The sequence below is a fragment of the Schistocerca americana genome, chromosome 3 (assembly GCF_021461395.2).
Source record: "Schistocerca americana isolate TAMUIC-IGC-003095 chromosome 3, iqSchAmer2.1, whole genome shotgun sequence".
Classification (NCBI taxonomy): Eukaryota; Metazoa; Arthropoda; class Insecta; order Orthoptera; family Acrididae; genus Schistocerca; species Schistocerca americana.
In genome coordinates this window covers 733530850-733554259 of record NC_060121.1, presented here as the reverse complement: position 1 = coordinate 733554259, position 23410 = coordinate 733530850, and positions in this window count along the sequence as shown.

Below are 23410 nucleotides of genomic sequence, written 5' to 3'. Positions count from 1 at the left end.
ATGCGACAAACACACTAAAGAGACAGCCTACATTACACTTGTCCGTCCTCTGCTGGAATATTGCTGCACGGTATGGGATCCTTACCAGGTAGGATTGACGGAGGACATTGAAAAAGTGCAGAGAAGGGCAGCTCGTTTCGTGTTCTCGTGCAATAGGGGTGAGAGTGTCACTGATATGATACGCGAGTTGGGGTGGCAGTCACCGAAACAAAGGCGGTTTTCTTTGCGGCGAGATCTATTTAGGAAATTTCAATCACCAACTTTCTCTTCCGAATGCGTAAATATTTTGTTGACACCCATCTACGTAGGGAGAAATGATCATCATAATAAAATACGAGAAATCAGAGCTCGAACGGAAAGATTTAGGTGTTCCTTGCTCCTTTTGCCCACGCGCTATTCGAGAGGGGAATGGTAGAGAAGTAGTATGAAAATGGTTCGATGAACCCTCTGCCGGGCACTTAAGTGTGAATTGCAGAGTAACCATGTAGATGTAGATATGAAGGCAGACTGTTTGAAAAATTGGCTTCAGAAACAATCCGTGCCGGCATTGAGTGAGATGCTGCCGATGATTCGATTGAGCAACAACATTTCTGCAGCAAACGTTAGCGTTAGCACCGGGCCACCCAGTGCTGACAACTTTCTCCGCCAAACGGCAGAGTTAGGAGCGGGCGGTCGCGACCGTGGTACGAGCGAAAGCCGGCGGAACATACGGCACGACTTTGCTGCCGCACGCAGCAGGAGGAGAAACCGTGTGCATGCAGCGCCCGATCACTCTCCAAATGGCGAGCATCACAAATTAGGTTCTTTGTCGGGCGAGATCCATAAAGAGACTGACCTAGCCAAGGAACTCTGCAAATGCACAGCTAGAGAATCTAGTTAGTTCGGTCTCCTTGTAAGAGACTACAGAATAGCAGATGTACCAGTGCGATAGTTTACAGTAATCAAAGAAAATCTCAAAAAGTTAACAAGTGAAAAGTTGTAATCAAACATAGTGCCAGTTAGATAATCTGCAAAGTAAGTGACATGGCTTAATTTGAACATGAAACCACTGTTCAAACAGAGAAGTTAAGTTTGTAGTTGAAACATATTTCAGAAATACTAAACTTACCGATACCATCTGTATGCTTTGTTCCCGTCATCAAATTGGCAGGCGTAAACCGCTCACCGAGGTCCAATATGCGTAAAGCAAGTGCCATAGCAAGATTTGCAGTTAGTCTCATAGAATCAAATTAATTGGTTTCACCACTTACAACCAAACTGTCACCTTCCACCTAGCCTAGGCCTCAGGCTATTCTACAGATGAGTCCGTCACTGCAACGTCCAGAAACATTAACGTGACCATCCCCAACATCCGACGTCAATGTCCAATAACCACTCACAGACCGAAGGTAGTAGCAGCAGCAGTTGAGGGTATACAAACCGCGTCGAGGGGACCCGAAAAACAGTGCACTCGTTGTAATGTGGAGCGATTTATCTGACATCCAAAAGGGCAGGAAAACCAGCTGTCAGATCAAGGGTGGAAGCATTTCCAAAATGGCTAACTTTGTAAACTGTTTGCATACCGCCGTGGTTAAAGAATACCACGTATGACAAAATGGCGCTACTACCATGGCGCCGGTGCAACTGTGTTTCACTAAGAACGACAGATGACAAGGGTGAATGACGGCTGCGGCAACGCGTACAGGCGAATAGATGTGCAACTGTAGATCAACTGAACCCCCAAATGAACCAAGAGGCTACCAACATTTTCTCCTCAACGACCATTCAGCAAAGGTTGCTGCGTATGGGGATCTGCAGTAGACGCCTGGCTCATGAACATACTGACCGCAGTTCATCGGTGACAAAGGCTGTAATTTGCACACCGATATTGCGGGTGGACATCTGCTATGTAGCGAGAAGTGGCGTTTGTAGATAATCATACTTTGTGCTCCATCGGAGACATTGCCCTTGGTGTGTCACAGCCTTACAACAACTGCTGGAATGATCCAGGCCGGAGGAGGGAGTTTACGGTCTGGAAAATGTTTTCGTGGCATTCCGTGTGTGAACTTGTCATTCTGGAAGCCACTGTGCATTAACACAAGTTCGCATCTATCCTTCGGGACCATGTCCACCCCTATATGCAGTTTGCTTTATCCTCGGCACGATGGAATCTACCAGCAGGACAAAGCAACGTGTCACACAGCTCACAGTGGACGTGCGTGGTTCTAAGAGCACGAGGATGACTTTAGCGTACTACCATGGCCACCAAACTACCCGGATTCAAACCCAGTCGAGAATCTTTGGGACCAGCTCGATTACGTTGCTCGCACAATGGATCCACAACTGAGAAACCTAGTGCAGCTAGCGACGGCGCTGGAGTCGGCGCGGCTATTGCTACCTTCCAGAACATCACGGATTCTCTTCCTGCACGTTCGTGCTGTAGAAGATGGCTATTCAGGATTTTGACAGGTGGTCACGTTATTGTGACTGGACAGTGTAATACATAAACAAAATATACAATGGCAATGTTCTCTTCTGGCTCTGTTTACGCACTTACGATGTCGCGCGCTGCATCACCGTGATGTCGCCTTCGAAGTATCAGACGGGTCAACGCGGCTCACATATCAATTGTATAAAATGGATGTATCAGTTTGGTAAATCATAGGCTATAACAAAAAGGTTTTCTGTTTACACACGAGTCCGCAGCCTCCACACATTTGTCAAATAAAAGGATTGTCCCCTATGGACTGTACAATGTTCAAATTTATTTGCTGTAGTCCAGTTTCAGCTTTCAGTCATTATGGTACTGACTGGGAGCTGTAGAGGGTGGAAACTGTGGAGGAAGACAGAGGCTGGGATACATCCATCGATGGACGCAACAGCTAAAGAGCTCCACTGAGATGAAGAGGTTGTCACTGGAGAGGAATTTGTGGCGGGCCGCATCAGGAGACTGATGACTCAAAAAAAGGTAATTAACAACGAATATTCATATTACTCTATGTAACATGTCGTAGCAAATGCAGCACGTACAGCCCGTAACGGACAAGGTTTTCATTTGGAGAAAACGGAGATCATCAGGTGGATCAGCAACCTGCAGTGCATAGCAGTGTGTGGCGCTGCTAAAGACTGAATCTATGAGATCGATACGATGCAATGACATTCCTTCCAAAGAGGTGCTCAACGTCACGCAGGTCTGGGAGGGCTGTCAACAGCAACACCATTATCTTTCTGAAACGTAAGTCCAAGTGGCTTGCATGAAGGGCAACAAAACGAACCGCAGGATATCGTCAACGCATCGCTGTGCTGTAAGTGTGCTGCGAATGACAACCGAAGGGGTGCTGCTATGAAATGACATGGCCCCCCAGACACTCACCCCTGGTTGTCGGGCCGTATGGTGAGCGACGGTCAGGTTGGTATCCCACCACTGTCCGGGGTGTCTCCAGACTCGTCTTCGCTGGTCATCGAGGCTTAATTCGAAGCGGTACTCATCACAGAAGACAATTATACTTCAGTCAATAAGATATCAGGCCCAAGACGCGTGTGTGTGATACACACCGTACGATAATGAGATATCAACCCGACTGACGCCCGCCATACGGTCCGACAATCAGGAGTTATGGCCTGGGGTGTAATTGCTATTCGTAGCAGGACCCCTACGATTGTCATCCGCGGCACCCTTATAGCCCAGCGGTACGCCGATTACATTCTACGCCTCGTTTTGTTGCCCTTCATGGAAAGCCATCGTGGGCTTATATTTCAGCAAGCTCTCCCGCACACAGGGAGAGTTTCTACTAGTTGTTTTTGTGCTCTCCAAGCCATAAAACCTTTACCAAAGAAGGAATCTGCCAAACAACCTTCTGATTACAGGCCCATTCGCATTCTGCCAGCACTGTCCAAGGCGTTAGAATACATAGTCCACGAACAGGTTACCGATTATTAACTACTGAATAACCTCTTAGACGAATACCAATCTGGTTCCCGGCAAAATCGCAGTACAACGACTGCTCTTATAAAAGGGACTGACGAATTAAAACATGCCATGGACAAACATCAGGCTCGACTTCAGCAAAGCTTTCGAGACTGTTGACTTTGACAGTCTGCTTACTAAAATGAATCGTCAAAATTTTTCTTCAAGCGATGAACAGTGGTTCCACTCATATCTAGCATCCCGCCAGCAGTGTGTAATGGTTGGTGCTAAAAGATCGCAATGGAAGGATGTTGTACCAAGAGTCCCACAAGGATCAGTATTGGGCCCATTACTTTTCTCATTATATGTTAATGATGTGTCAACTATTCTCTCCCACTGCAGATACCACCTATACGCTGATGACCTTCATCTACATCTACATCTACATTTATACTCCGCAAGCCACCCAACGGTGTGTGGCGGAGGGCACTTTACGTACCACTGTCATTACCTCCCTTTCCTATTCCAGTCGCGTGTGGTTCGCGGGAAGAACGACTGCCGGAAAGCCTCCGTGCGCGCTCCAATCTCTCTAATTTTACATTCGTGATCTCCTCGGGAGGTATAAGTAGGGGGAAGCAATATATTCGATATCTCATCCAGAAACGCACCCTCTCGAAACCTGGACAGCAAGCTACACCGCGATGCAGAGCGCCTCTCTTGCAGAGTCTGCCACTTGAGTTTGCTAAACATCTCCGTAACGCTATCACGCTTACCAAATAACCTTGTGACGAAACGCGCCGCTCTTCTTTGGATCCTCTCTATCTCCTCTGTCAACCCGACCTGGTACGGATCCGACACTGATGAGCAATACTCAAGTATAGGTCGAACGTGTGTTTTGTAAGTCACCTCCTTTGTTGATGGACTACATTTCCTAAGGACTCTCCCAATTAATCTTAACTTGCCACCCGCCTTACCAACAAATAATTTTATATGATCATTCTACTTCAAATTGTTCCGCACGCATACTCCCAGATATTTTAGAGAAGTAACTGCTACCAGTGTTTGTTCCGCTATCATATAATCATACAATAAAGGATCCTTCTTTCTATGTATTCGCAATACATTACATTCGTCTCTGTTAAGAGTCAGTTGCCACTCCCTGCACCAAGTGCCTATCCGCTACAGATCTTGCTGCATTTCGCTGCAATTTTCTAATGCTGCAACTTCTCTGTATACTACAGCATCATCCGCGAAAAGCCGCATGGAACTTCCGACACTATCTACTAGGTCCTTCAGTTATATCTCAGTGCAAGTTCAGCAAACCTGCACACAGAGACCTATCATGTAAATGCTGACCTACTTGCTTTATCAGAATGATCGCGGAACTTAGGTCTGAAACTAAACCCTTCCAAAACGCAAGCAATCTTAGTCGCCCGCAAAATACTTATTACAACACACACACAGAATCTCTTCCGTGCTTAATTTTAAATGGCACCGAAACAACCTTTTCACCTTCTGCAAGGAACTTGGGGATAAACCTGGACAATCACTTAGACTGGACTGAACACACTACTGCAGTCTGTAAGAACGTTTCTGAATCCCTTCATTGTTTACAGGAATACAAAAAAGTATTTCCATTCGAGCTTAAGAAGAATCTCTAATACTCCCTATTCTCGACTGTGGCGATGCTATTCTTCAAGGACTTTCGTAAGAAAACTGTTGCAGGCTTGAACTGGCGATGAATGTTTGCGTACGATATATTTGTGACGTTCGTTATTACGATCATATCACTCCAGCCTATGAACAATTGTCGTGGCTACGTGCTGATAAACGTAGGGACTACCATACTTTATGTTTACTCCATCGTCTTCTCAATCATCGGACTTCCTCTTATTTATCTTCAGCCATTACATTACTATCTAAACAGCACAGAAGAAATACTCGTTCTCAACAAAGTGAGATCCCCTCAGTACCACCACACAATACCGTCATGTTTTCTAAATCATTTTCTGTATCCGGAACCCGACTTTAAAACAATCTTCCCCAAAAAGCAGCTAATGGCTCACCTTCTCTCGCAAAAGCTATCTCTCCCACATACTGGTCTGTAGCCTACACTCTTCAATCCCCCCCCCCCCCTTCCCCTACAACTTTTCCCTTCTCCTCGCTTACAGGGTATTTATTTAAATCAAGTCCTCTCCTAACAGCCACTGTTACTGTCTTTCCAATTTTCTTGTTCTTCATCCTTTCTTTTTCTGATAATACTAAATATGATTTAAGTTGTTCTAAGCTAGTCTATATTATTTTTAATGCACTTTGTTTTATTATTACTGTTATTATTGCCTTTTATCCTAACTAATAATAGTAATAATAATAATAATAGTTTATTATTATTATTATTATTACTATTATTATGCTTATTATTATCTCTACGATTGTTATCATTTTCATGAATGTTTTGGTAATATATCTGTATGTGTTGTTCCCGGTCAGGTGTAAGAGAGGGCCTTAAGGCCATAATCTCGTCAGGCTAAAGAAGCAAATAAATAATTTGTGAGAACGTTTGGAGCATTGCAGGCCGGTCTCTCCAACCAGCTCGAAATTTTGGTTATCTATCCCGCCAACCGGACAGAATTTTGCATGAAATCCCTCAGGAGGAATCGAACAACTGTTAATAAATGCCATGGCGAATAACTGCTTTCGTAAGCGCTAGATGTGGACGATGATGTTACTGACTTGCTGAATTTGTAAAGGACTTTCTCTTGAATAAACCGCCCAGTTTTTCTGAAATTGTAATCATCTGTTTGTCTGCACATGTACATCATATCTACCGATTTCAGTCGCATTCCTATAATTTGTTTCTTGGTTTGTATTTATTTTTAGGTTATTTGTCGAACAATTGTAAATGAAGTATCAAGGACTTCATCCCCTCAAGGGTTATCTTTTTTGCGTATGAAAGTTACGTTGGTGTGATATTTAAGCGTGTAAAACATATTTTTAACCAGTTACTAAATTTAGGACATTTAGAGAAAAGAAGACACTAGAAAAACAAATAAAGTGTCAATAAGGTCATCCGTTCCGAATAACATCTGAAAATAAAAACTAAAAAAATTGGAAAATCGGTCAAATATTTTGCGAAGTGATTCATCTAAAAGTAATGAACAAAACAGATTGGAGAAAGATTTGCCGCACCTTTGAATTAGGCTCGAAATCATGTACGGCAATGTGGTGCGTCAAATGTTTCTTACTTTTAGACGAATCATAAGTTTGGCTTTACGGATGGTAAAGGCACCAGAGATACATTTCTGACGTTTCTGTTGATAATGGAAGCAACACTGTACAAAAGTCAAGACACGATCGTAGGATCAGTCGACAGTGTGAAATGGTGCAAGATGTTGGAAACTCTCTAAGAGAAATTGGGGTAACCTATAAGGAAAAATGGATAATATACAGTAGGTACAAGAACCAATGGGTAACAGTAAGACTAGAAGATCAAGAACAAAGTGCTAGAATTAAAAAGCGTGTAAGACAGAGATATGGTCTTTCCCCCTTCAGTTCAATCCTAACATCGAACAAGCAATGACGGATCTAAAAGAGAGGTTCAAGATAGGGATTAAAATTCAAGGTGAGACAAGATTCCCTGATGACTTGGCTATCCTCAGTGAAAGTGAAGAAGAATTAGAGGGTCTGTTGAATGGAATGAAAAGTCTAATGATTGCAGAATATGAACTGAGAATAAAACGAAGAAAAATAAAAGTAATTAGAGGTACTAGAAATGAGAACAACGCGATACTTGGCCATGACGGAGTAGACGAAGCTAAGGAATTCTGCAACCTAGGCGAGCAAAACAAGACATGAAGGACGGAGCAAAGAGGAAATAAAAGGCGCAGACAAGCACTGGCAAAAACGGCACTCCTGGCTAAGAGAAGTCTACTAGTATCAAACATAGGCCTTAGGTTGAGGAAGAAATTTTTGAGAATGTACGTTTGGAGCACAGTATTGTATTCTAGTGAAACATGGACTGTGGAGAAACCGGAACAGAAAAAAGTCGAAGCATCTTAGATGATAAAATGGTAGATATCGAAATAGATGACAGAGGGATAGAAAAACAATTAAAATCGCTCAAAAGAGGAAAGGCCGCTGGACCTGATGGGATACCAGTTCGATTTTACACAGAGCACGCTAAGGAACTTGCCCCCCCCCCCCCCCCCCCTCTTCTTGCAGCGGTGTGCTGTAGGTCTCTAGAAGAGCGTAGCGTTACAAAGGATTAGAAATCTACTCCGTAGGAATCAGCATGGGTTTCGAAAACAGTCGTTTAATGAACAAAGTAAGAGCATATGGACTATCAAACCAATCGTGTGATTGGATTGAAGAGTTTCTAGATAACAAAACGCGGCATGTCATTCTCAATGGAGAGAAGTCTTCGAAGTAAGAGTGATTTTGTGTGTGCCGCAGTGGAGTGTCGTAGGACCGTTGCTATTCACAATATACATAAATGACCTTGTGGATGACATCGGAAGTTCACTGAGGCTTTTTTGCGGATGATGCTGTAGTATATCGAGAGGTTGTAACAATGGAATCTCAATGTAGACAAGTGTAATGTGTTGCGAATACATAGAAAGAAAAATCCTTTATCATTTAGCTATAATATAGCAGGTCAGCAACTGGAAGCAGTTAATTCCATAAATTATCTGGGAGTAGGCATTAGGAGTGATTTAAAATGGAATGATCATATAAAGTTGATCGTCGGTAAAGAAGAAGCCAGACTGAGATTCATTGGAAGAATCCTAAGGAAATGCAGTCCGAAAACAATGGATGTAGCTTACAGTACACTTGTTCGCCCACTGCTTGACTATTGTTCACCAGTGTAGGATCCGTACCAGGTGGGGTTGATAGAGGAGATAGAGAAGATCCAACGGAGAGCAGCGCGCTTCGTTATAGGATCATTTAGTAATCGCGAAAGCGTTACGGAGATGACAGATAAAGTCCAGTGGAAGAGTCTGCAAGAGAGACGCTCAGTAGCTCGGTACGGGCTTTTGTTGACGTTTCGAGAACATACCTTCACCGAGGAGTCAAGCAGTATATTGCTCCCTCCTACGTATATTTCGCGAAGAGACCATGGGGATAAAATTAGAGAGATTAGAGCCCACACATAGACATACCGACAATCTTTCTTTCCACGAACAATACGAGACTGGAATAGAAGGGAGAACCGATACAGGTACTCAAAGTACGCTCCGCCACACACCGTCGGGTGGCTTGCGGAGTATGGATGTAGATGTAGATGTGGTGCTACAGAAGAATGTTGAAAACTAGGTGGGCTTATAACGTAAGGATTGGGGAGAGTTTCCGGCAACAAGAAGGGATAGGATGATACAAAAACTGTTAATGGGCTCCGGAAAGGCTCAAAATCATGAAAAGTTCAATTTTTACTTTTTTGAGTTTTCTGAATCTGCAGACTATTACCTTTTAATAGATATATAATTTATTCAATTCCGAAGACTACAACTATTTTTAAATTTTTTTTGAAATGTGTTCTACATGGGCGTGACCCACTGTGGCGCTGTTAAACTGCTGTCAAATGGTGTTATTATTAACGTCCGTGTTCATCAGGTACATTTTAGTGATGTGAGATAAAGTATGTGTTGTGGCTAACCTGTGATGGTTCAATATATATCGCTGGTGTGATTGTCGATTGTTTCATGTTTATTTACTCTGTCGTTATCTCGAAAATATTCGTAATTAATTCTGTTACTTGAGTCTCTGTTTTGTTGAAGTATAATAATGAGTAAAAGTAAAGTTATTAGAAATCCTCTGAAGGCTTATAAGAAAAGGAGAAATGTTGGAAAGCCAAAGGTATGTGTTATTACTGTAAACAATAAAGACGATAACCAAGTGAGTGAACCTAACCTCTCAAGTACACCTGCCCATAGCAGTCAAAGTGGGAAAGAAAATACTTCACAGAAGAAGCTTGGTTCACTGAGTGAAAACTACGAATGTTTTATGGGCGAATCGGATGTGAATGAAATATTTGATATGTCGGTTCTCAAAGGAATTTTTTCAAACTGTGTAAGATGTATTCATTGTAGTGAAGTTGGTCTGGAACTCTCCATAATAAAGCACGTAGGACTTGCTAGTGAAATACAACTGAAATGTGATAAGTGTTCATACATGACCACCTTTTGGAACAGTGTTGCAGTAACTGCAACTGAAGAAAATGGTAGCAAAATCTACGAACACAACAACGAGCGATGCTTGCTTTAGACAAGGAACGCTTTCGGGCTGCAGACAGGGCTGTAAAGAGTCTAGAAATACAAGCAAAAGTAAACAGGAGGAGGAACAAGAGGAAGCTGGAGGAGGAGTTTGCAGAGGATGAAGATAATCCACCCTATGGACCTGGAATGCACTAAAACGTTAATCCAATCTTTGTCACTCGATTCCCAAAACCTTTATTTTCTCATACTAATTACATGTTTTCTAAGAATCTTCCAAACATATTTGTTTCAAACTTTCAGTAAATGTTACACAGTACCTTCTGCATAATTTAAGACAGCCTTTTTCCAAAAAACTGTATATTTTTGAATATATAAATAAAAAATTGCAAAAAAATGTTGTGAATTTTCATTACAATTGAAAAAAAATCATTTTTAATAACTGAACTAAAATTTTGTAAAATCCCTGTGTTAAGTTGTAGCCTATATTCCAATAAATAATCTGTAAAAAGTTCAACTTCCTACCTCAAATACTTTGTGAGGAAAGATGTAATTTATAAGCGTTATTTTAACATTGCAAGTATAGGGCGTTCCGGAGCCCCTTAAGACATCAGGAATAACTTCCGAGGGAGCTGTAGAGGATAAAAACTGTAGTGGAAGACAGATTGGAATATATCCTGCAAATTATTGAGGATGTAGATTGCAGGTGCTACTCTGAGATGAAGACTCACGACTCATGAGAAGAATTCGTCCGATACATCAAACCAGGAAAAAAAAAGGGAGAGAGAGATCATCACACAGCATGTCACTTCTCGCAAGTTTCCTAGGGACCCAGACAACGTGCAGTTTGTCGCTCCTGGGGCGCAGAGTGTACGCGAGCCGTGATGTCTGCGGCTGGTAGGGGCTGCGCGCTTATCAGCGGCAGCGGCAGCGGCGCCTCGTGTGGCGTGGCGAGCCGGCGTCTAATATTGGGCTGTGCGGTAGCGGCGGTCAGCAGCGCCGCCGGAAGCGAGTCGGGTATCGGACCGGCGCGGCGCGGCGCCTCACCTCTGCTCGCCTCATGCGCGTAAGCTGAGGCGCCGTGGGACCGGCCGCTAAACACTGCACAGCCAGCGCAACGTGCCGAGCAACACAACGCGGCCCGGCCAGGCCCGCCAATAGCCTGCGGAAATGAGTCGCCACCTCTACCGTGAATTTCGACGAGGACGTTCGCGCCCTACTGTCATTTCACTCCCCTGTTGCGGCCTTGCTTCCGTTGCTGAGACCGGTAACTCCGTGTTTCGTTTCAGTAGCTCCAACGGGACTAAGGTAACCACTTTTTTACTCTCGGAGCAATCTTCCACGAATGAGAAATGTCCTGTTTATAATATAGGGTTGATCAAAAACATATCACCAGTCATATCACACTACACTACTCGCCATTAAAATTGCTACACCACGAAGATGACGTGCTACAGACGCGAAATTTAACCGACACGAAGAAGATGCTGTGATATCCAAATGATTAGCTTTTCAGAGCATTCACACAAGGTTGGCGCCGGTGGCGACACCTACAACGTGCTGCCACGAGGAAAGTTTCCAACCGATTTCTCATACACAAACAGCAGTTTACCGGCGTTGCCTGGTGAAACGTTGTTGTGATGCCTCGTGTAAGGAAGAGGAATGCGTGTCATCACGTTTGCGACTTTGATAAAGGTCGGATTGTAGCCTATCGCGATTGCGGTTTATCGTATCGGGACGTTGCTGCTCGCGTTGGTCGAGATCCAATGACTGTTAGCAGAATATGGAATCGATGGGTTCAGGAGGGTAATACGGAACGCCGTGCTGGATCCCAACGGCCTCGTATCACTAGCAGTCGAGATGGCAGGCATCTTATCCCCATGGCTGTAGCGGATCGTGCAGCCACGTCTCGATCCCTGAGTCAACAGATGGGGACGTTTGCAAGACAACAACCACCTGCACGAACAGTTCGACGACGTTTGCAGCAGCGTGGACTATCAGCTCGGAGACCATGGCTGCGGTTACCCTTGACGCTGCACCACAGACACGAGCGCCTACGATGGTGTACTCAACGACGAACCTGGGTGCACGAATGGCAAAACGTCATTTTTTCGGATGAATCCAGGTTTTGTTTACAGCAGCATGATGGTCGCATCCGTGTTTAGCGACATCGACGTGAACGCACATTGGATGCGGGTATTCGTCATCGCCGTACTGGCGTATCACCCGGCGTGATGCTATGGGGTGCCATTGGGGTTACACGTCTTGGTCACCTCTTGTTCGCATTGACGGCACTTTGATCCCTGGAGGTTACATTTCAGATGTGTTACGACCCGTGGCTCTACCTTTCATTCGATTCCTGCGAAACCCTACATTTCAGCAGGATAATGCACGACCGCATGTTGCAGGTCCTGTACGGGCCTTTCTGGATACAGAAAATTTTGGATTGCTGCCCTGGCCAGCACATTCCCCAGATCTCTCACCAATTGAAAACGACCGGTCAATGGTGGCCGAGCAACTGGCTCGTCACAATATGCCAGTCACTACTCTGGATGAACTGTGGTATCGTGCTGAACCTACATGGGCAGCTGTACCTGTACACGCCATCTAAGCTCTGTTTGACTTAATGCCCACGCGTATCAAGGCCGCTATTACGGCCAGAGGTGGTTGTTCTGGGTACTGATTTCTCAGGATCTATGCATCCAAATTGCGTGAAAATGTAATCAAATGTCAGTTCTAGTATAATATATCTGTCCAATGAATACCCGTTTATCATCTGCATTTCTTCTTGGTGTAGCAATTTTAATGGCCAGTAGTGTACAAAATATTAAATATTCTTTCGTTGTAGACTACAGATGGCTACCGGACTCACTTTGGAAGAAAGAAGGAAGGTAACAGCTTTGATGGAAGTGTTTGGGTCACCTTTAATTGTAAGAAGAAGAAAAAATTAAGCAATGTTTTCTTAAGGATCGTGCAAGCAGTGTGATTATGTGTCTACTGCGTGAGAAATTTGTGCGCAGCAGGTCTGTGACTAATGAATGTACAGGAAACAGTGAACGTCCGAGATATGTAAGAACAGTAGATAAACGTGAAAGGCACAATGTTTAGGAGACTAAAAGAGTCAACTACGAGGTTAGCATCGGAAGCCGGAATCGCGCGAACAAGTGTCTTAAGAAGTCTCCACCTTGATCTGGGATTTTAGCCGTACCACATTCAAATGATACAGGATCTGTCTGACGGTGATAAAAGTGCTCGTGTACGAACTGCAGAAGTGTCATCAGAAAGACGCACACGAAGTCAAATTTCACATCAGCATGTTCGATGAACCCTCTGCCAGGCACTTAAATGTGATTTGCAGAGTATCCATGTAGCTGCAACGTGAATAATACTCACAGTTGCGTCATTGGCGTACAGACAGTTCCTATGAACTAAGAAAGCACTCTCGATGCCCTCCGAAAGTTAACGTACGGTGCGGTATTTCGAAGTGTGGAGTACTTGGTTCATTTTTTTTTTTTTTTTAATGTTCAGACTGTAACGGGAGATTCTTACCTAGATATGTGGCAGAATTTGGTTGTTGATAATCTTCCTCTCCGTGTCGTAACATCAGGTAACTTTCAGCAACATGGTGCAACACCACATTATTTCTTGAACGTTCGACATTAGTTACATGAAACGTTTGATAGACGCTGGATTGGAAGAGGTGGAACTTTGACGTGGCCACCACGGCCACCTGATTTGACTCCATGAGATTTATGGCTAAGGGGAATGGTAAAAGAACGTTTGCGTGCTGTAAGACCTACTGACATCAATGACCTTAAAGAAAGCATAATGCAAGTCGTCAGGTGTAAATCTACGGAAATTTATGAACCAGCTATGGCCTCTATGGTGGAAAAACTTCTCACATACTTTAGGAATCAAGGGGCACAGATCGAAGAAGTGCAATAACGTCATTTGGGTTTATCTATATAGTGTGTGTTTTTATATCAAAATAAATAAAATAAAGTAATAATAAAAATACTGAAATAAAATGTGCATCAATCCCATATAAGTGGTAAAATAAAATAAAAATCAATATCGCACAAGTGGTAACAACTTATTGGACACCACTCTATATGTAACGTACTCCAACAACCCTCGCTTTCAAAATAACCTCCCTCATTGTGACGTTTAATAAGAGCGATCAGAATTTAAGGTCTGTCGATGTCGAACCCTGTGGAGACCAAACAGGATTTACAGGGGAAACGATGAGGGAGGAAAACCACTCGAGACTGTGTTACGGAGACCATACACAGTAATATAACATTTTTACACATGGCTAAATATGTGTAGGGTGTATCACAATTAAAAGCGAAAACTAAGAAGGATGTTCATATGCGACGATATATAGGACAGTCAAATGAAAGCGAGAAAGATGGGAAAGAGTAGGCGCCATAACTGTTAATACATTTATCTAACTGTGAGACAACATAGCCATTGCTTTCATACAAAAATGTTTGACGTTGCCTACGGAACCGTGTCTGTACTCAGGCGTGCGCCTCTTCATCCGAAGCAAATCCACGGCCACGACCGTCTGTTTTCAGGGCCTCAAAAATATGGAGATCGTACGTGAGAGATAGGGACTGTATCAAGGATGTGTACGCGCTTCGCAGTGAAATTTCTGCAGCGTCGCAACAACCTTGGAAAAATGAGGGGTGGGGATTATTCTGCAAGAGGATGATGCCGTCCATTAACACTTCTGGGCGTTGACTTAATGGCACCCTTCAATTTTTGCAAAGTGTCCGTGTAGCGCTGTGCAGTAACTGTGGCGCCGTGCTCCAGATAGTCAGAGAGCAGCGGGCTGACGGACAGCATCACGCTGTTGCATGGCAATGCATGGCCAGCATGCCGCCGAACTTGTTTCGACTGCGCTGCAGGTGTTTCACTGGGAAGTCCTTACACATCCTTCATACAGTTCCGATTTCTCCCCATGCGACTTCCATATTTTCCATGAAAGCATTGACCGTGTTGTCTCACAGTGGGATAAATGTATTAACAGTTATGGCGATTACTTTGGATATAGTAAACAGTTCACTTACTTTTTTCCATCTATCTCGTTTCTATTTGACTGCTCCATGTACACTCCTGGAAATTGAAATAAGAACACCGTGAATTCATTGTCCCAGGAAGGGGAAACTTTATTGACACATCCCTGGGGTCAGATACATCACATGATCACACTGACAGAACCACAGGCACATAGACACAGGCAACAGAGCATGCACAATGTCGGCACTAGTACAGTGTATATCCACCTTTCGCAGCAATGCAGGCTGCTATTCTCCCATGGAGACGATCGTAGAGATGCTGGATGTAGTCCTGTGGAACGTCTTGCCATGCCATCTCCACCTGGCGCCTCAGTTGGACCAGCGTTCGTGCTGGACGTGCAGACCGCGTGAGACGACGCTTCATCCAGTCCCAAACATGCTCAATGGGGGACAGATCCGGAGATCTTGCTGGCCAGGGTAGTTGACTTTCACCTTCTAGAGCACGTTGGGTGGCACGGGATACATGCGGACGTGCATTGTCCTGTTGGAACAGCAAGTTCCCTTGCCGGTCTAGGAATGGTAGAACGATGGGTTCGATGACGGTTTGGATGTACCGTGCACTATTCAGTGTCCCCTCGACGATCACCAGTGGTGTACGGCCAGTGTAGGAGATCGCTCCCCACACCATGATGCCGGGTGTTGGCCCTGTGTGCCTCGGTCGTATGCAGTCCTGATTGTGGCGCTCACCTGCACGGCGCCAAACACGCATACGACCATCATTGGCACCAAGGCAGAAGCGACTCTCATCGCTGAAGACGACACGTCTCCATTCGTCCCTCCATTCACGCCTGTCGCGACACCACTGGAGGCGGGCTGCACGATGTTGGGGCGTGAGCGGAAGACGGCCTAACGGTGTGCGGGACCGTAGCCCAGCTTCATGGAGACGGTTGCGAATGGTCCTCGCCGATACCCCAGGAGCAACAGTGTCCCTAATTTGCTGGGAAGTGGCGGTGCGGTCCCCTACGGCACTGCGTAGGATCCTACGGTCTTGGCGTGCATCCGTGCGTCGCTGCGGTCCGGTCCCAGGTCGACGGGCACGTGCACCTTCCGCCGACCACTGGCGACAACATCGATGTACTGTGGAGACCTCACGCCCCACGTGTTGAGCAATTCGGCGGTACGTCCACCCGGCCTCCCGCATGCCCACTATACGCCCTCGCTCAAAGTCCGTCAACTGCACATACGGTTCACGTCCACGCTGTCGCGGCATGCTACCAGTGTTAAAGACTGCGATGGAGCTCCGTATGCCACGGCAAACTGGCTGACACTGACGGCGGCGGTGCACAAATGCTGCGCAGCTAGCGCCATTCGACGGCCAACACCGCGGTTCCTGGTGTGTCCGCTGTGCCGTGCGTGTGATCAATGCTTGTACAGCCCTCTCGCAGTGTCCGGAGCAAGTATGTGTTCTTTTTTCCATTTCCAGAAGTGTAGAAGCAAAAGCTTTCAAATAAACACGTGTCCGCGAACGAGCAGTTTCCGAAATAATTCGCTTCAGTATGAAATTTTGTCCCACTTAGTAGAAGTGTATGATGATGATGATGAAGTCCCATACTCCTTTACAGAGCGTAGGGGAACGATGCGGGAGACCCGCCCCGCCGTACTAGGCAAGTTCCTCGTGGAGGTGGTTTACCATTGCCTTTCTCCGACCGTAATGGGGATTAATGATGATGGTGATGAAGACGACACTACAACACCCAGTCGTCTCGAAGCAGGTCAAAATCCCTTACCCCGTCGGGAATCGAACCCGGGACCCCGTGCTCGGGAAGCGAGTACGCTACCGCGAGACCACGAGCTGCGGACCTAGAAGTGTATATGTAATGTAAATTTTTCGATTAATTTTCCATCTAACTGAGCTCAAATTTCACACTTCACGCACATTAACAAGAAGTGCAATACTATCTCAGCACGTTACGCGTTACAATTTACAGTACGTTTCAATCCCCTAAAGGCTGTGTTACAGGTAATGTCGTCATGTTTGGATGAAATACCGCATCTGTCTCTGCAGTGAGTTACGAATTCTTTCAAACATCCGCGGAATGTCTCGTAAAATTTGACAAGATTGAACATTTCGCTTCTGCAGTTCTTCAGTCGTAACAGCTGGAGTCCTGTACAGCGACTTTTCAGATGAGACAGTAATATGCCGACGACTGACGTCAGAATTTGTAGCCCAGTGCACAAGCCCTGGTTCTCCTATCCCTCTTTCACCATCTTGGTGGATTAGATTCTGTCTTACATCGGCAGCAAACTGTGCCGGTCCCCGTAAGTCATGAGCGAAATTTGAGCCCATTTGAAATAAATTTGTACCAAGGCAATATTTCAAACTAAACTCAACAGCGGGTCGAACCATACACGTGCAATCATCTCGCAAACGACTGATGTCCTCAGACGTTTAGTCTCTTCAAACTCTTCATCATTAACAGCTTCCACTCGCAAACGGCTCATTTGAGGACTTATGTTTACTGAAACGGTTTTGCTTCTGTAGTCGTGTACTTTTACCGATGTCAGTTTTCGCTATTAATTATGATACATCCTGTACATGGTGGTCAGAAACAGTCTGAAAAGATTGTAAGAGTGCTGTAGGATAGGTTGTGCTAAGAAACAATCGTTAAGAAAAAAATTCGACACGTTGCGCCGTTCCCAAGTTCATTAGCATTGCGGTCAATCAATCACGTCCTTGCGAGCGCAGATTGAAGCGGCCCGTCAGATACAATAAATTGGTGTCAGTTGTTCTCACAGCGTAGATGATAGCGTACGAGACTGCTCAGCCTTTGCCTCGGGTTACATTCTTAGTACCATCCAATGTCCAATTTTTGTATCGCTCTCTCGTTCGGCTTTAGGAAACCAAAGGAACAACACGTTTTGTAACACCGTCTCTGGCGGGCATCTTGAATTTGCGCCCACAACGACCTGACCGGCTACCTTCAATGCTAATTAACTCAGAAACTGCGCAAGGTGTCGAATTTTTTTCTTAAGAATTATCTCTCAGCGCAAACTACCTTGTAACACCTTTACAAGTTCTTCTGACAGTTTCTGACCACCTGCATAAATGTATGTTTGCGTTTGCGTGTGCGATGTCCATATTCAGGGCTATGACGGAAAAGATCATTCGAAGCGAGAAAGACCGGAAACGGTGGAATGCGTACCGTAACAGGTATGATCAGTTCTTCATCTTCGATACTGTGGAACAAATATCTTGTACTGCAGGCGCTGTGCTTTCTATATTTTGGGGGAATGTACTGTATGTTCCAGGATAGCTCTGGTGTGCATCATGGAATTTCAGCGAAACATGATGCACATACGACTCAGTGATAGGAGACAATTGCACTGCAGGAAGATCCCCTACTTGAGGAGGTAAGAAATTAGCGACATTTAGGCACGACTGTGTAACAATGGAGACATTACAGGAAACATAGTAGACATATGATTTACTATGTAGAAAAATCTAACGTTAGGGCAAGATACCGCTAGCACATCTATGAACGTTAATGGCTGTAAATAGAAGGTGACACGTACAAATAACAGATAATGAACACTGTTCGTGGTCGCAACGCTGTTTGGTGAGAGACTTCTGTTTAACTCTTACTGGTGCGTGTAGCCCTGGAGGGGATGACATAGAAAAGTAATAAAATCCTGGTAACGCCGTGTAGCTAGCTAGCTATATCACAAAATTTGTGTTCTCTCCTTTCCTTTTCACGGCAAAAGTATGCGTGTGCACGCCTAGTAACATGGCTCGTGCCATCTGTGAGTGAAATAAATGCACTTCGACGAAAAGTAGTGCATTAAAGACAATCGACCCACTTCTTTTTAAGTTCTAGCTCTAGCAGCACTATAACCAACGCGTAGTCCCACACATGTTAAACTCTTATATGAGATACCATTCGAAGCATATATCAAAGATCTATGTCATACTAAAAATGGAGTTGCACGGATCTGAACGCGCTACTTGCTTTCGGAGAAATAGCATGGTGTTGTATGTGAAGTATGGCTTTGGAAGGAACATTTCGATTCAAAGCGTAGTTAGATGGCGTCTTAATATTTTATTTACACTTTGTGAGTGGTACAGTACTCGCGAATTCTAGCTACAACTTTAATCATGCCCCTCGTCGCAAGTAGGGCTTTCCATAAACAGAACAGATTTACATACAAATGTATGTTCCAGTTTCAACGTGCATCCAGTCGTTGTCGGTAAATCACTTGACACATGCTCATAAGATTGTTTTCAACACTATTGTATAAAATTACATACAACTTATATCATTTCTACTGATATCGGCAATCCGAAAGAAAATGGAAAACTCCGACGCACATCCTTACATCACCGAACGTCATGAACGTAACAAAATTTATCCGAATATACAATACTAGTTTTTGTTTGTATAAAAGCAATGGGCATCACCAACAGCAGCTTAACATATTTACACATATAATATAATAACTGAATGATTAAATGCGCTGAAATGAATGGATCGCTGGGAATCAAATCACTGAAGACGCAATTACATGAAATAATGTCAATTAAAGCCGTTCAGACATGCTGAATATGTAATGACAAATGGAAAGTTGTGCCAGATGGTTCGAAAATGGTAATTGGAAACATCAGAAAGAATTAAGGTGTTCAGGTGGCCTAATGGTTAAGGTAATAAATAAGGAATAAAGATGGAGGCCCTCCTAGCAGAAATGTTCATTTCTCGCATTATATTTAATACACAAAATCATATTATGACATCAAAGATGTTATGCTTGGAGAGAATGAGTAGTAGCTGCAAGTGATAACAAGCAATGAGGAGAAAATATTTGAGTAAGTCACAAAACGTAGCGTTTAGCATTAGCCGTAGCCCATTATCCAGAGAAGAGACGTTATCGCCAAAGGTTACTTTGACCATGAAGGCGCAAAGGAACGAATGTCTGAGTTAGTTTAAGTTCCATTCGACAGCGAAGTCGTTACAGACGAAACATTAGTTGTTGTGCGTAAGAGTGAAGTAAGAAAGCGGCGTAAAAGATTTCGAGAAATCAACGTGATATTCGCTTAAAACGATGTAGGGAAACTAAACATGATGATTGCCGGGAGATGGTGAAGCTCTCTCCGTCCATATGAGAGTACAGTACGTCAACCATTGCCCCATCTGACTCCATGGATGGGGGCAGGAAACCGGAATCTTACAGTATAGACCACTAATTTGATGACGATTATGAGGTAGAGCCGAAGAGAAAAGACGTAAGCCGAGATGCGTAACAGCTATTAGAAGAGGAAATTTCCCAGAAATCTTCTTCTAAAATCTTGACAGGATATTTTCCTGCCAGGTTAAACACCCTGTCGTTTTGGCAGAATACAACGGCTTGTGAAGCTTTCGCGTAAGCTCAAACGGTGCTGACAAAACGTGTTGTTACTATGCAAGAGTTCAGTTTCGCTCGCCCATCTGACCTGCCCGGAATCCAGCACAAGGCAGAAATACGACCGTCCGGAGATGTATCTCACGTTATCTCTTCAGCGGCATTTCCGCCTACTCTCACACAGGACAGGAAGTTTACGATCTGGTGATCTGTAGAGAGCACCGCCCTCCGAACTGCAGGTGTATCGTGTGTTGTTGGATTCAGCGCTGCCACATCGGGCTTGCAGCGCGCAGCAGGTCTGTATACGCATGCACACCCACACACACACTCACACACACACAACCACACAAACACACACACACACTCACACACACACACAAACAGAGAGAGAGAGAGAGAGGCAACAGCTATTCACCAAATAATTTGCGCACGTAGCAGAGCACGCTGAGCATAACAGCCTCCATTTCTTACATAAATCCAGTCTGCTAACAGCACTAAGTGTGTTAGATGACGATCTGTTGGCTTTAGGAAAGGTAAAGGCACCAGAGAGGCAGTTCTGTCGTTGCGGCTGATAATGGGAGCAAGACTAAAAAAAATCAAGACGCGTTCATAGGATTCGTCGACCTGCAAAAAGCGTTCGACAATGCAAAATGGTGCAGGATGTTCGAAATTTTGAGAAAAATAGGGGTAAGCCACAGGAAGGGGCGGGTAATATATAATATGTATAAGAACCAAGAAGGAATAATAAGAGTGGACGACCAAGAACGAAATGCTCGGATTAAAAAAGGTGTAAGACACGGTTGTAGTCTTTCACCCCTACTGTTCAATCTGCACATCGAAGAAGCAATTATGGCAATAAAGGAAAGGTTTCGGAGTGGAATTAAAATTTAAGATGAAAGGATATCAATGATAGGATCCGCTGATGAAATTGCTATCCTAAGTGAAAGTGAAGAAGAATCACGTGATCTGCTGAATGGAATGAACAGCCTAATGAGTACAGAATATCAACTGAGAGTAAAGACGAAAGTTTTGAGAAGTAGCAGAAACGAGAACAGCGAGAAACTAAACACCAGTATTGATGGTCAGAAAGTAGATGAAGTTACGAATTCTACTGCCTAGGCAGCAAAATAACCAATGACGGACGGAGCAAGGAGTACATCAAAAGAAGAGTAGCACTGGCAAAAAGGGTATTATTGGCTAAGAGAAGTCTACTAGTATTAAACATAGGCCTTAATTTGAGGAAGAAATTTCTGAGAATGTACGTTTGAAGCACAGCACTGGTAGTGAAACATGGACTGTGAGGAAACCGAAACAGAAGTGAATCGAATCATTTGAGATCTGGTGCTACAGACGAATGTTGAAAATTTGGTGGACTGATAAGGTATGGAATGAGGAAGTTCTGCGCAGAGTCTGAGACGAAAAGAGTGTGTGGGAAACACTGACAAAGAGACGGGAGAGGATGATAGGACCCGTCAAGACATCAGGGAATGACCTCCATGGTAGTAGAGGGAACCGTAGAGGGCAAAAGCTGTAGAGGAAGACAGAAATTGGAATACATCCAGCAAATAGTTGAGGACGTATGTTGCAATGCAAGTGCTATCCTGAGATGACGAGGATGCCACAGGACAGGAATTTGTGGCGAGCCGCATCAAACCAGTTAGAAGACTGATGATTCAAAATATATATATATATTACTACACTGTATCTCCTGCTTACAAACATCAGCACTACAAATTGTGGCGAACCTGCTACTGCGTGACTCTATATTATTCTAGTTTATAGATACGTAGTCCACAATCAGCCTACACGAACCTGAATTCACTAACTCTTGTTATCGCCGCAGGGCAAATGCCACACGAGAGATGCTTTATATTAAATATTCCAGTAATAGCTACATCGATAATTAATAAGCCCTGAAATATTTCAAATATCTGACTTCGTAAAATAACGATACAGAGAAATCGTCACTATCAGAATTGCTAAAATTTGCAGCTCGCACTAATATATAGCTGTTTCGGGGAGTATATGGACTGTCATTTTCACGCGCAGTAAAAATAAACTGATCAATATTAAATTCCTATCCATCTAACAAACTGATAAGTTCGCCTCAGCAGATCGTACTACCAATGACTAGTCAAGAATTACTTACTATGTGAAGAAGAATTACACAGATCTCTTGGGTGGAATTAACAGTCCGGTGAGAACAGAATATTGACCGAATATGAACCGGAAAAGAATGAAAGTGGTGAGATGTGGGAGAAATGAGAGCAATGAGAAACTTAAAATGGGAATCACAAAGGAGACCAAATTAAGGAACTCTGCTACCTTCAAAGTAAAATTACCCACGACGAGCGAAGCAAAGAGTACATTGACAATAGACTAGCACTGAAAAAGGAGGTATTCCTGGCCATGAGAAGTCCAATTTGAGGAAGAAATTTCTGAGAACGTATGTTTGGACCACATCACTGTACGGTAGCAAATCATGGACAGTGTGGGAAAACCGGAACAGAAGAGAATCGAAGCCTCTGAGGTGTAGTACTGCACAAGAATGTTGAAAATCAAGTGGTCTGATATGGTAAAGAATACGATGATTGTTTGCAGACTCGGCTAAGGAAGGAACATAGTGGAAAACACTGAAAACAAAAAGGAACAGGATGATAGGAAATGTGTTAAAGCATCAGTGAATAGACTTCACGGAACTGTAGATGGTAAGAACTGTAGGGGGTGAGAGTTATTTGAATACAAGCAACAAATAACACACAATGTAGAGTGCAAGTGCTACTCTGATATGAAGAGGTTAATGCACGGGGAAAACTCGTAGCCGGCCGCCTCAACCAATGTGAACACTGGTGGAAAAAGACAAAACTTACCCCTTTTCTCATTCAGCGATTACACCATAA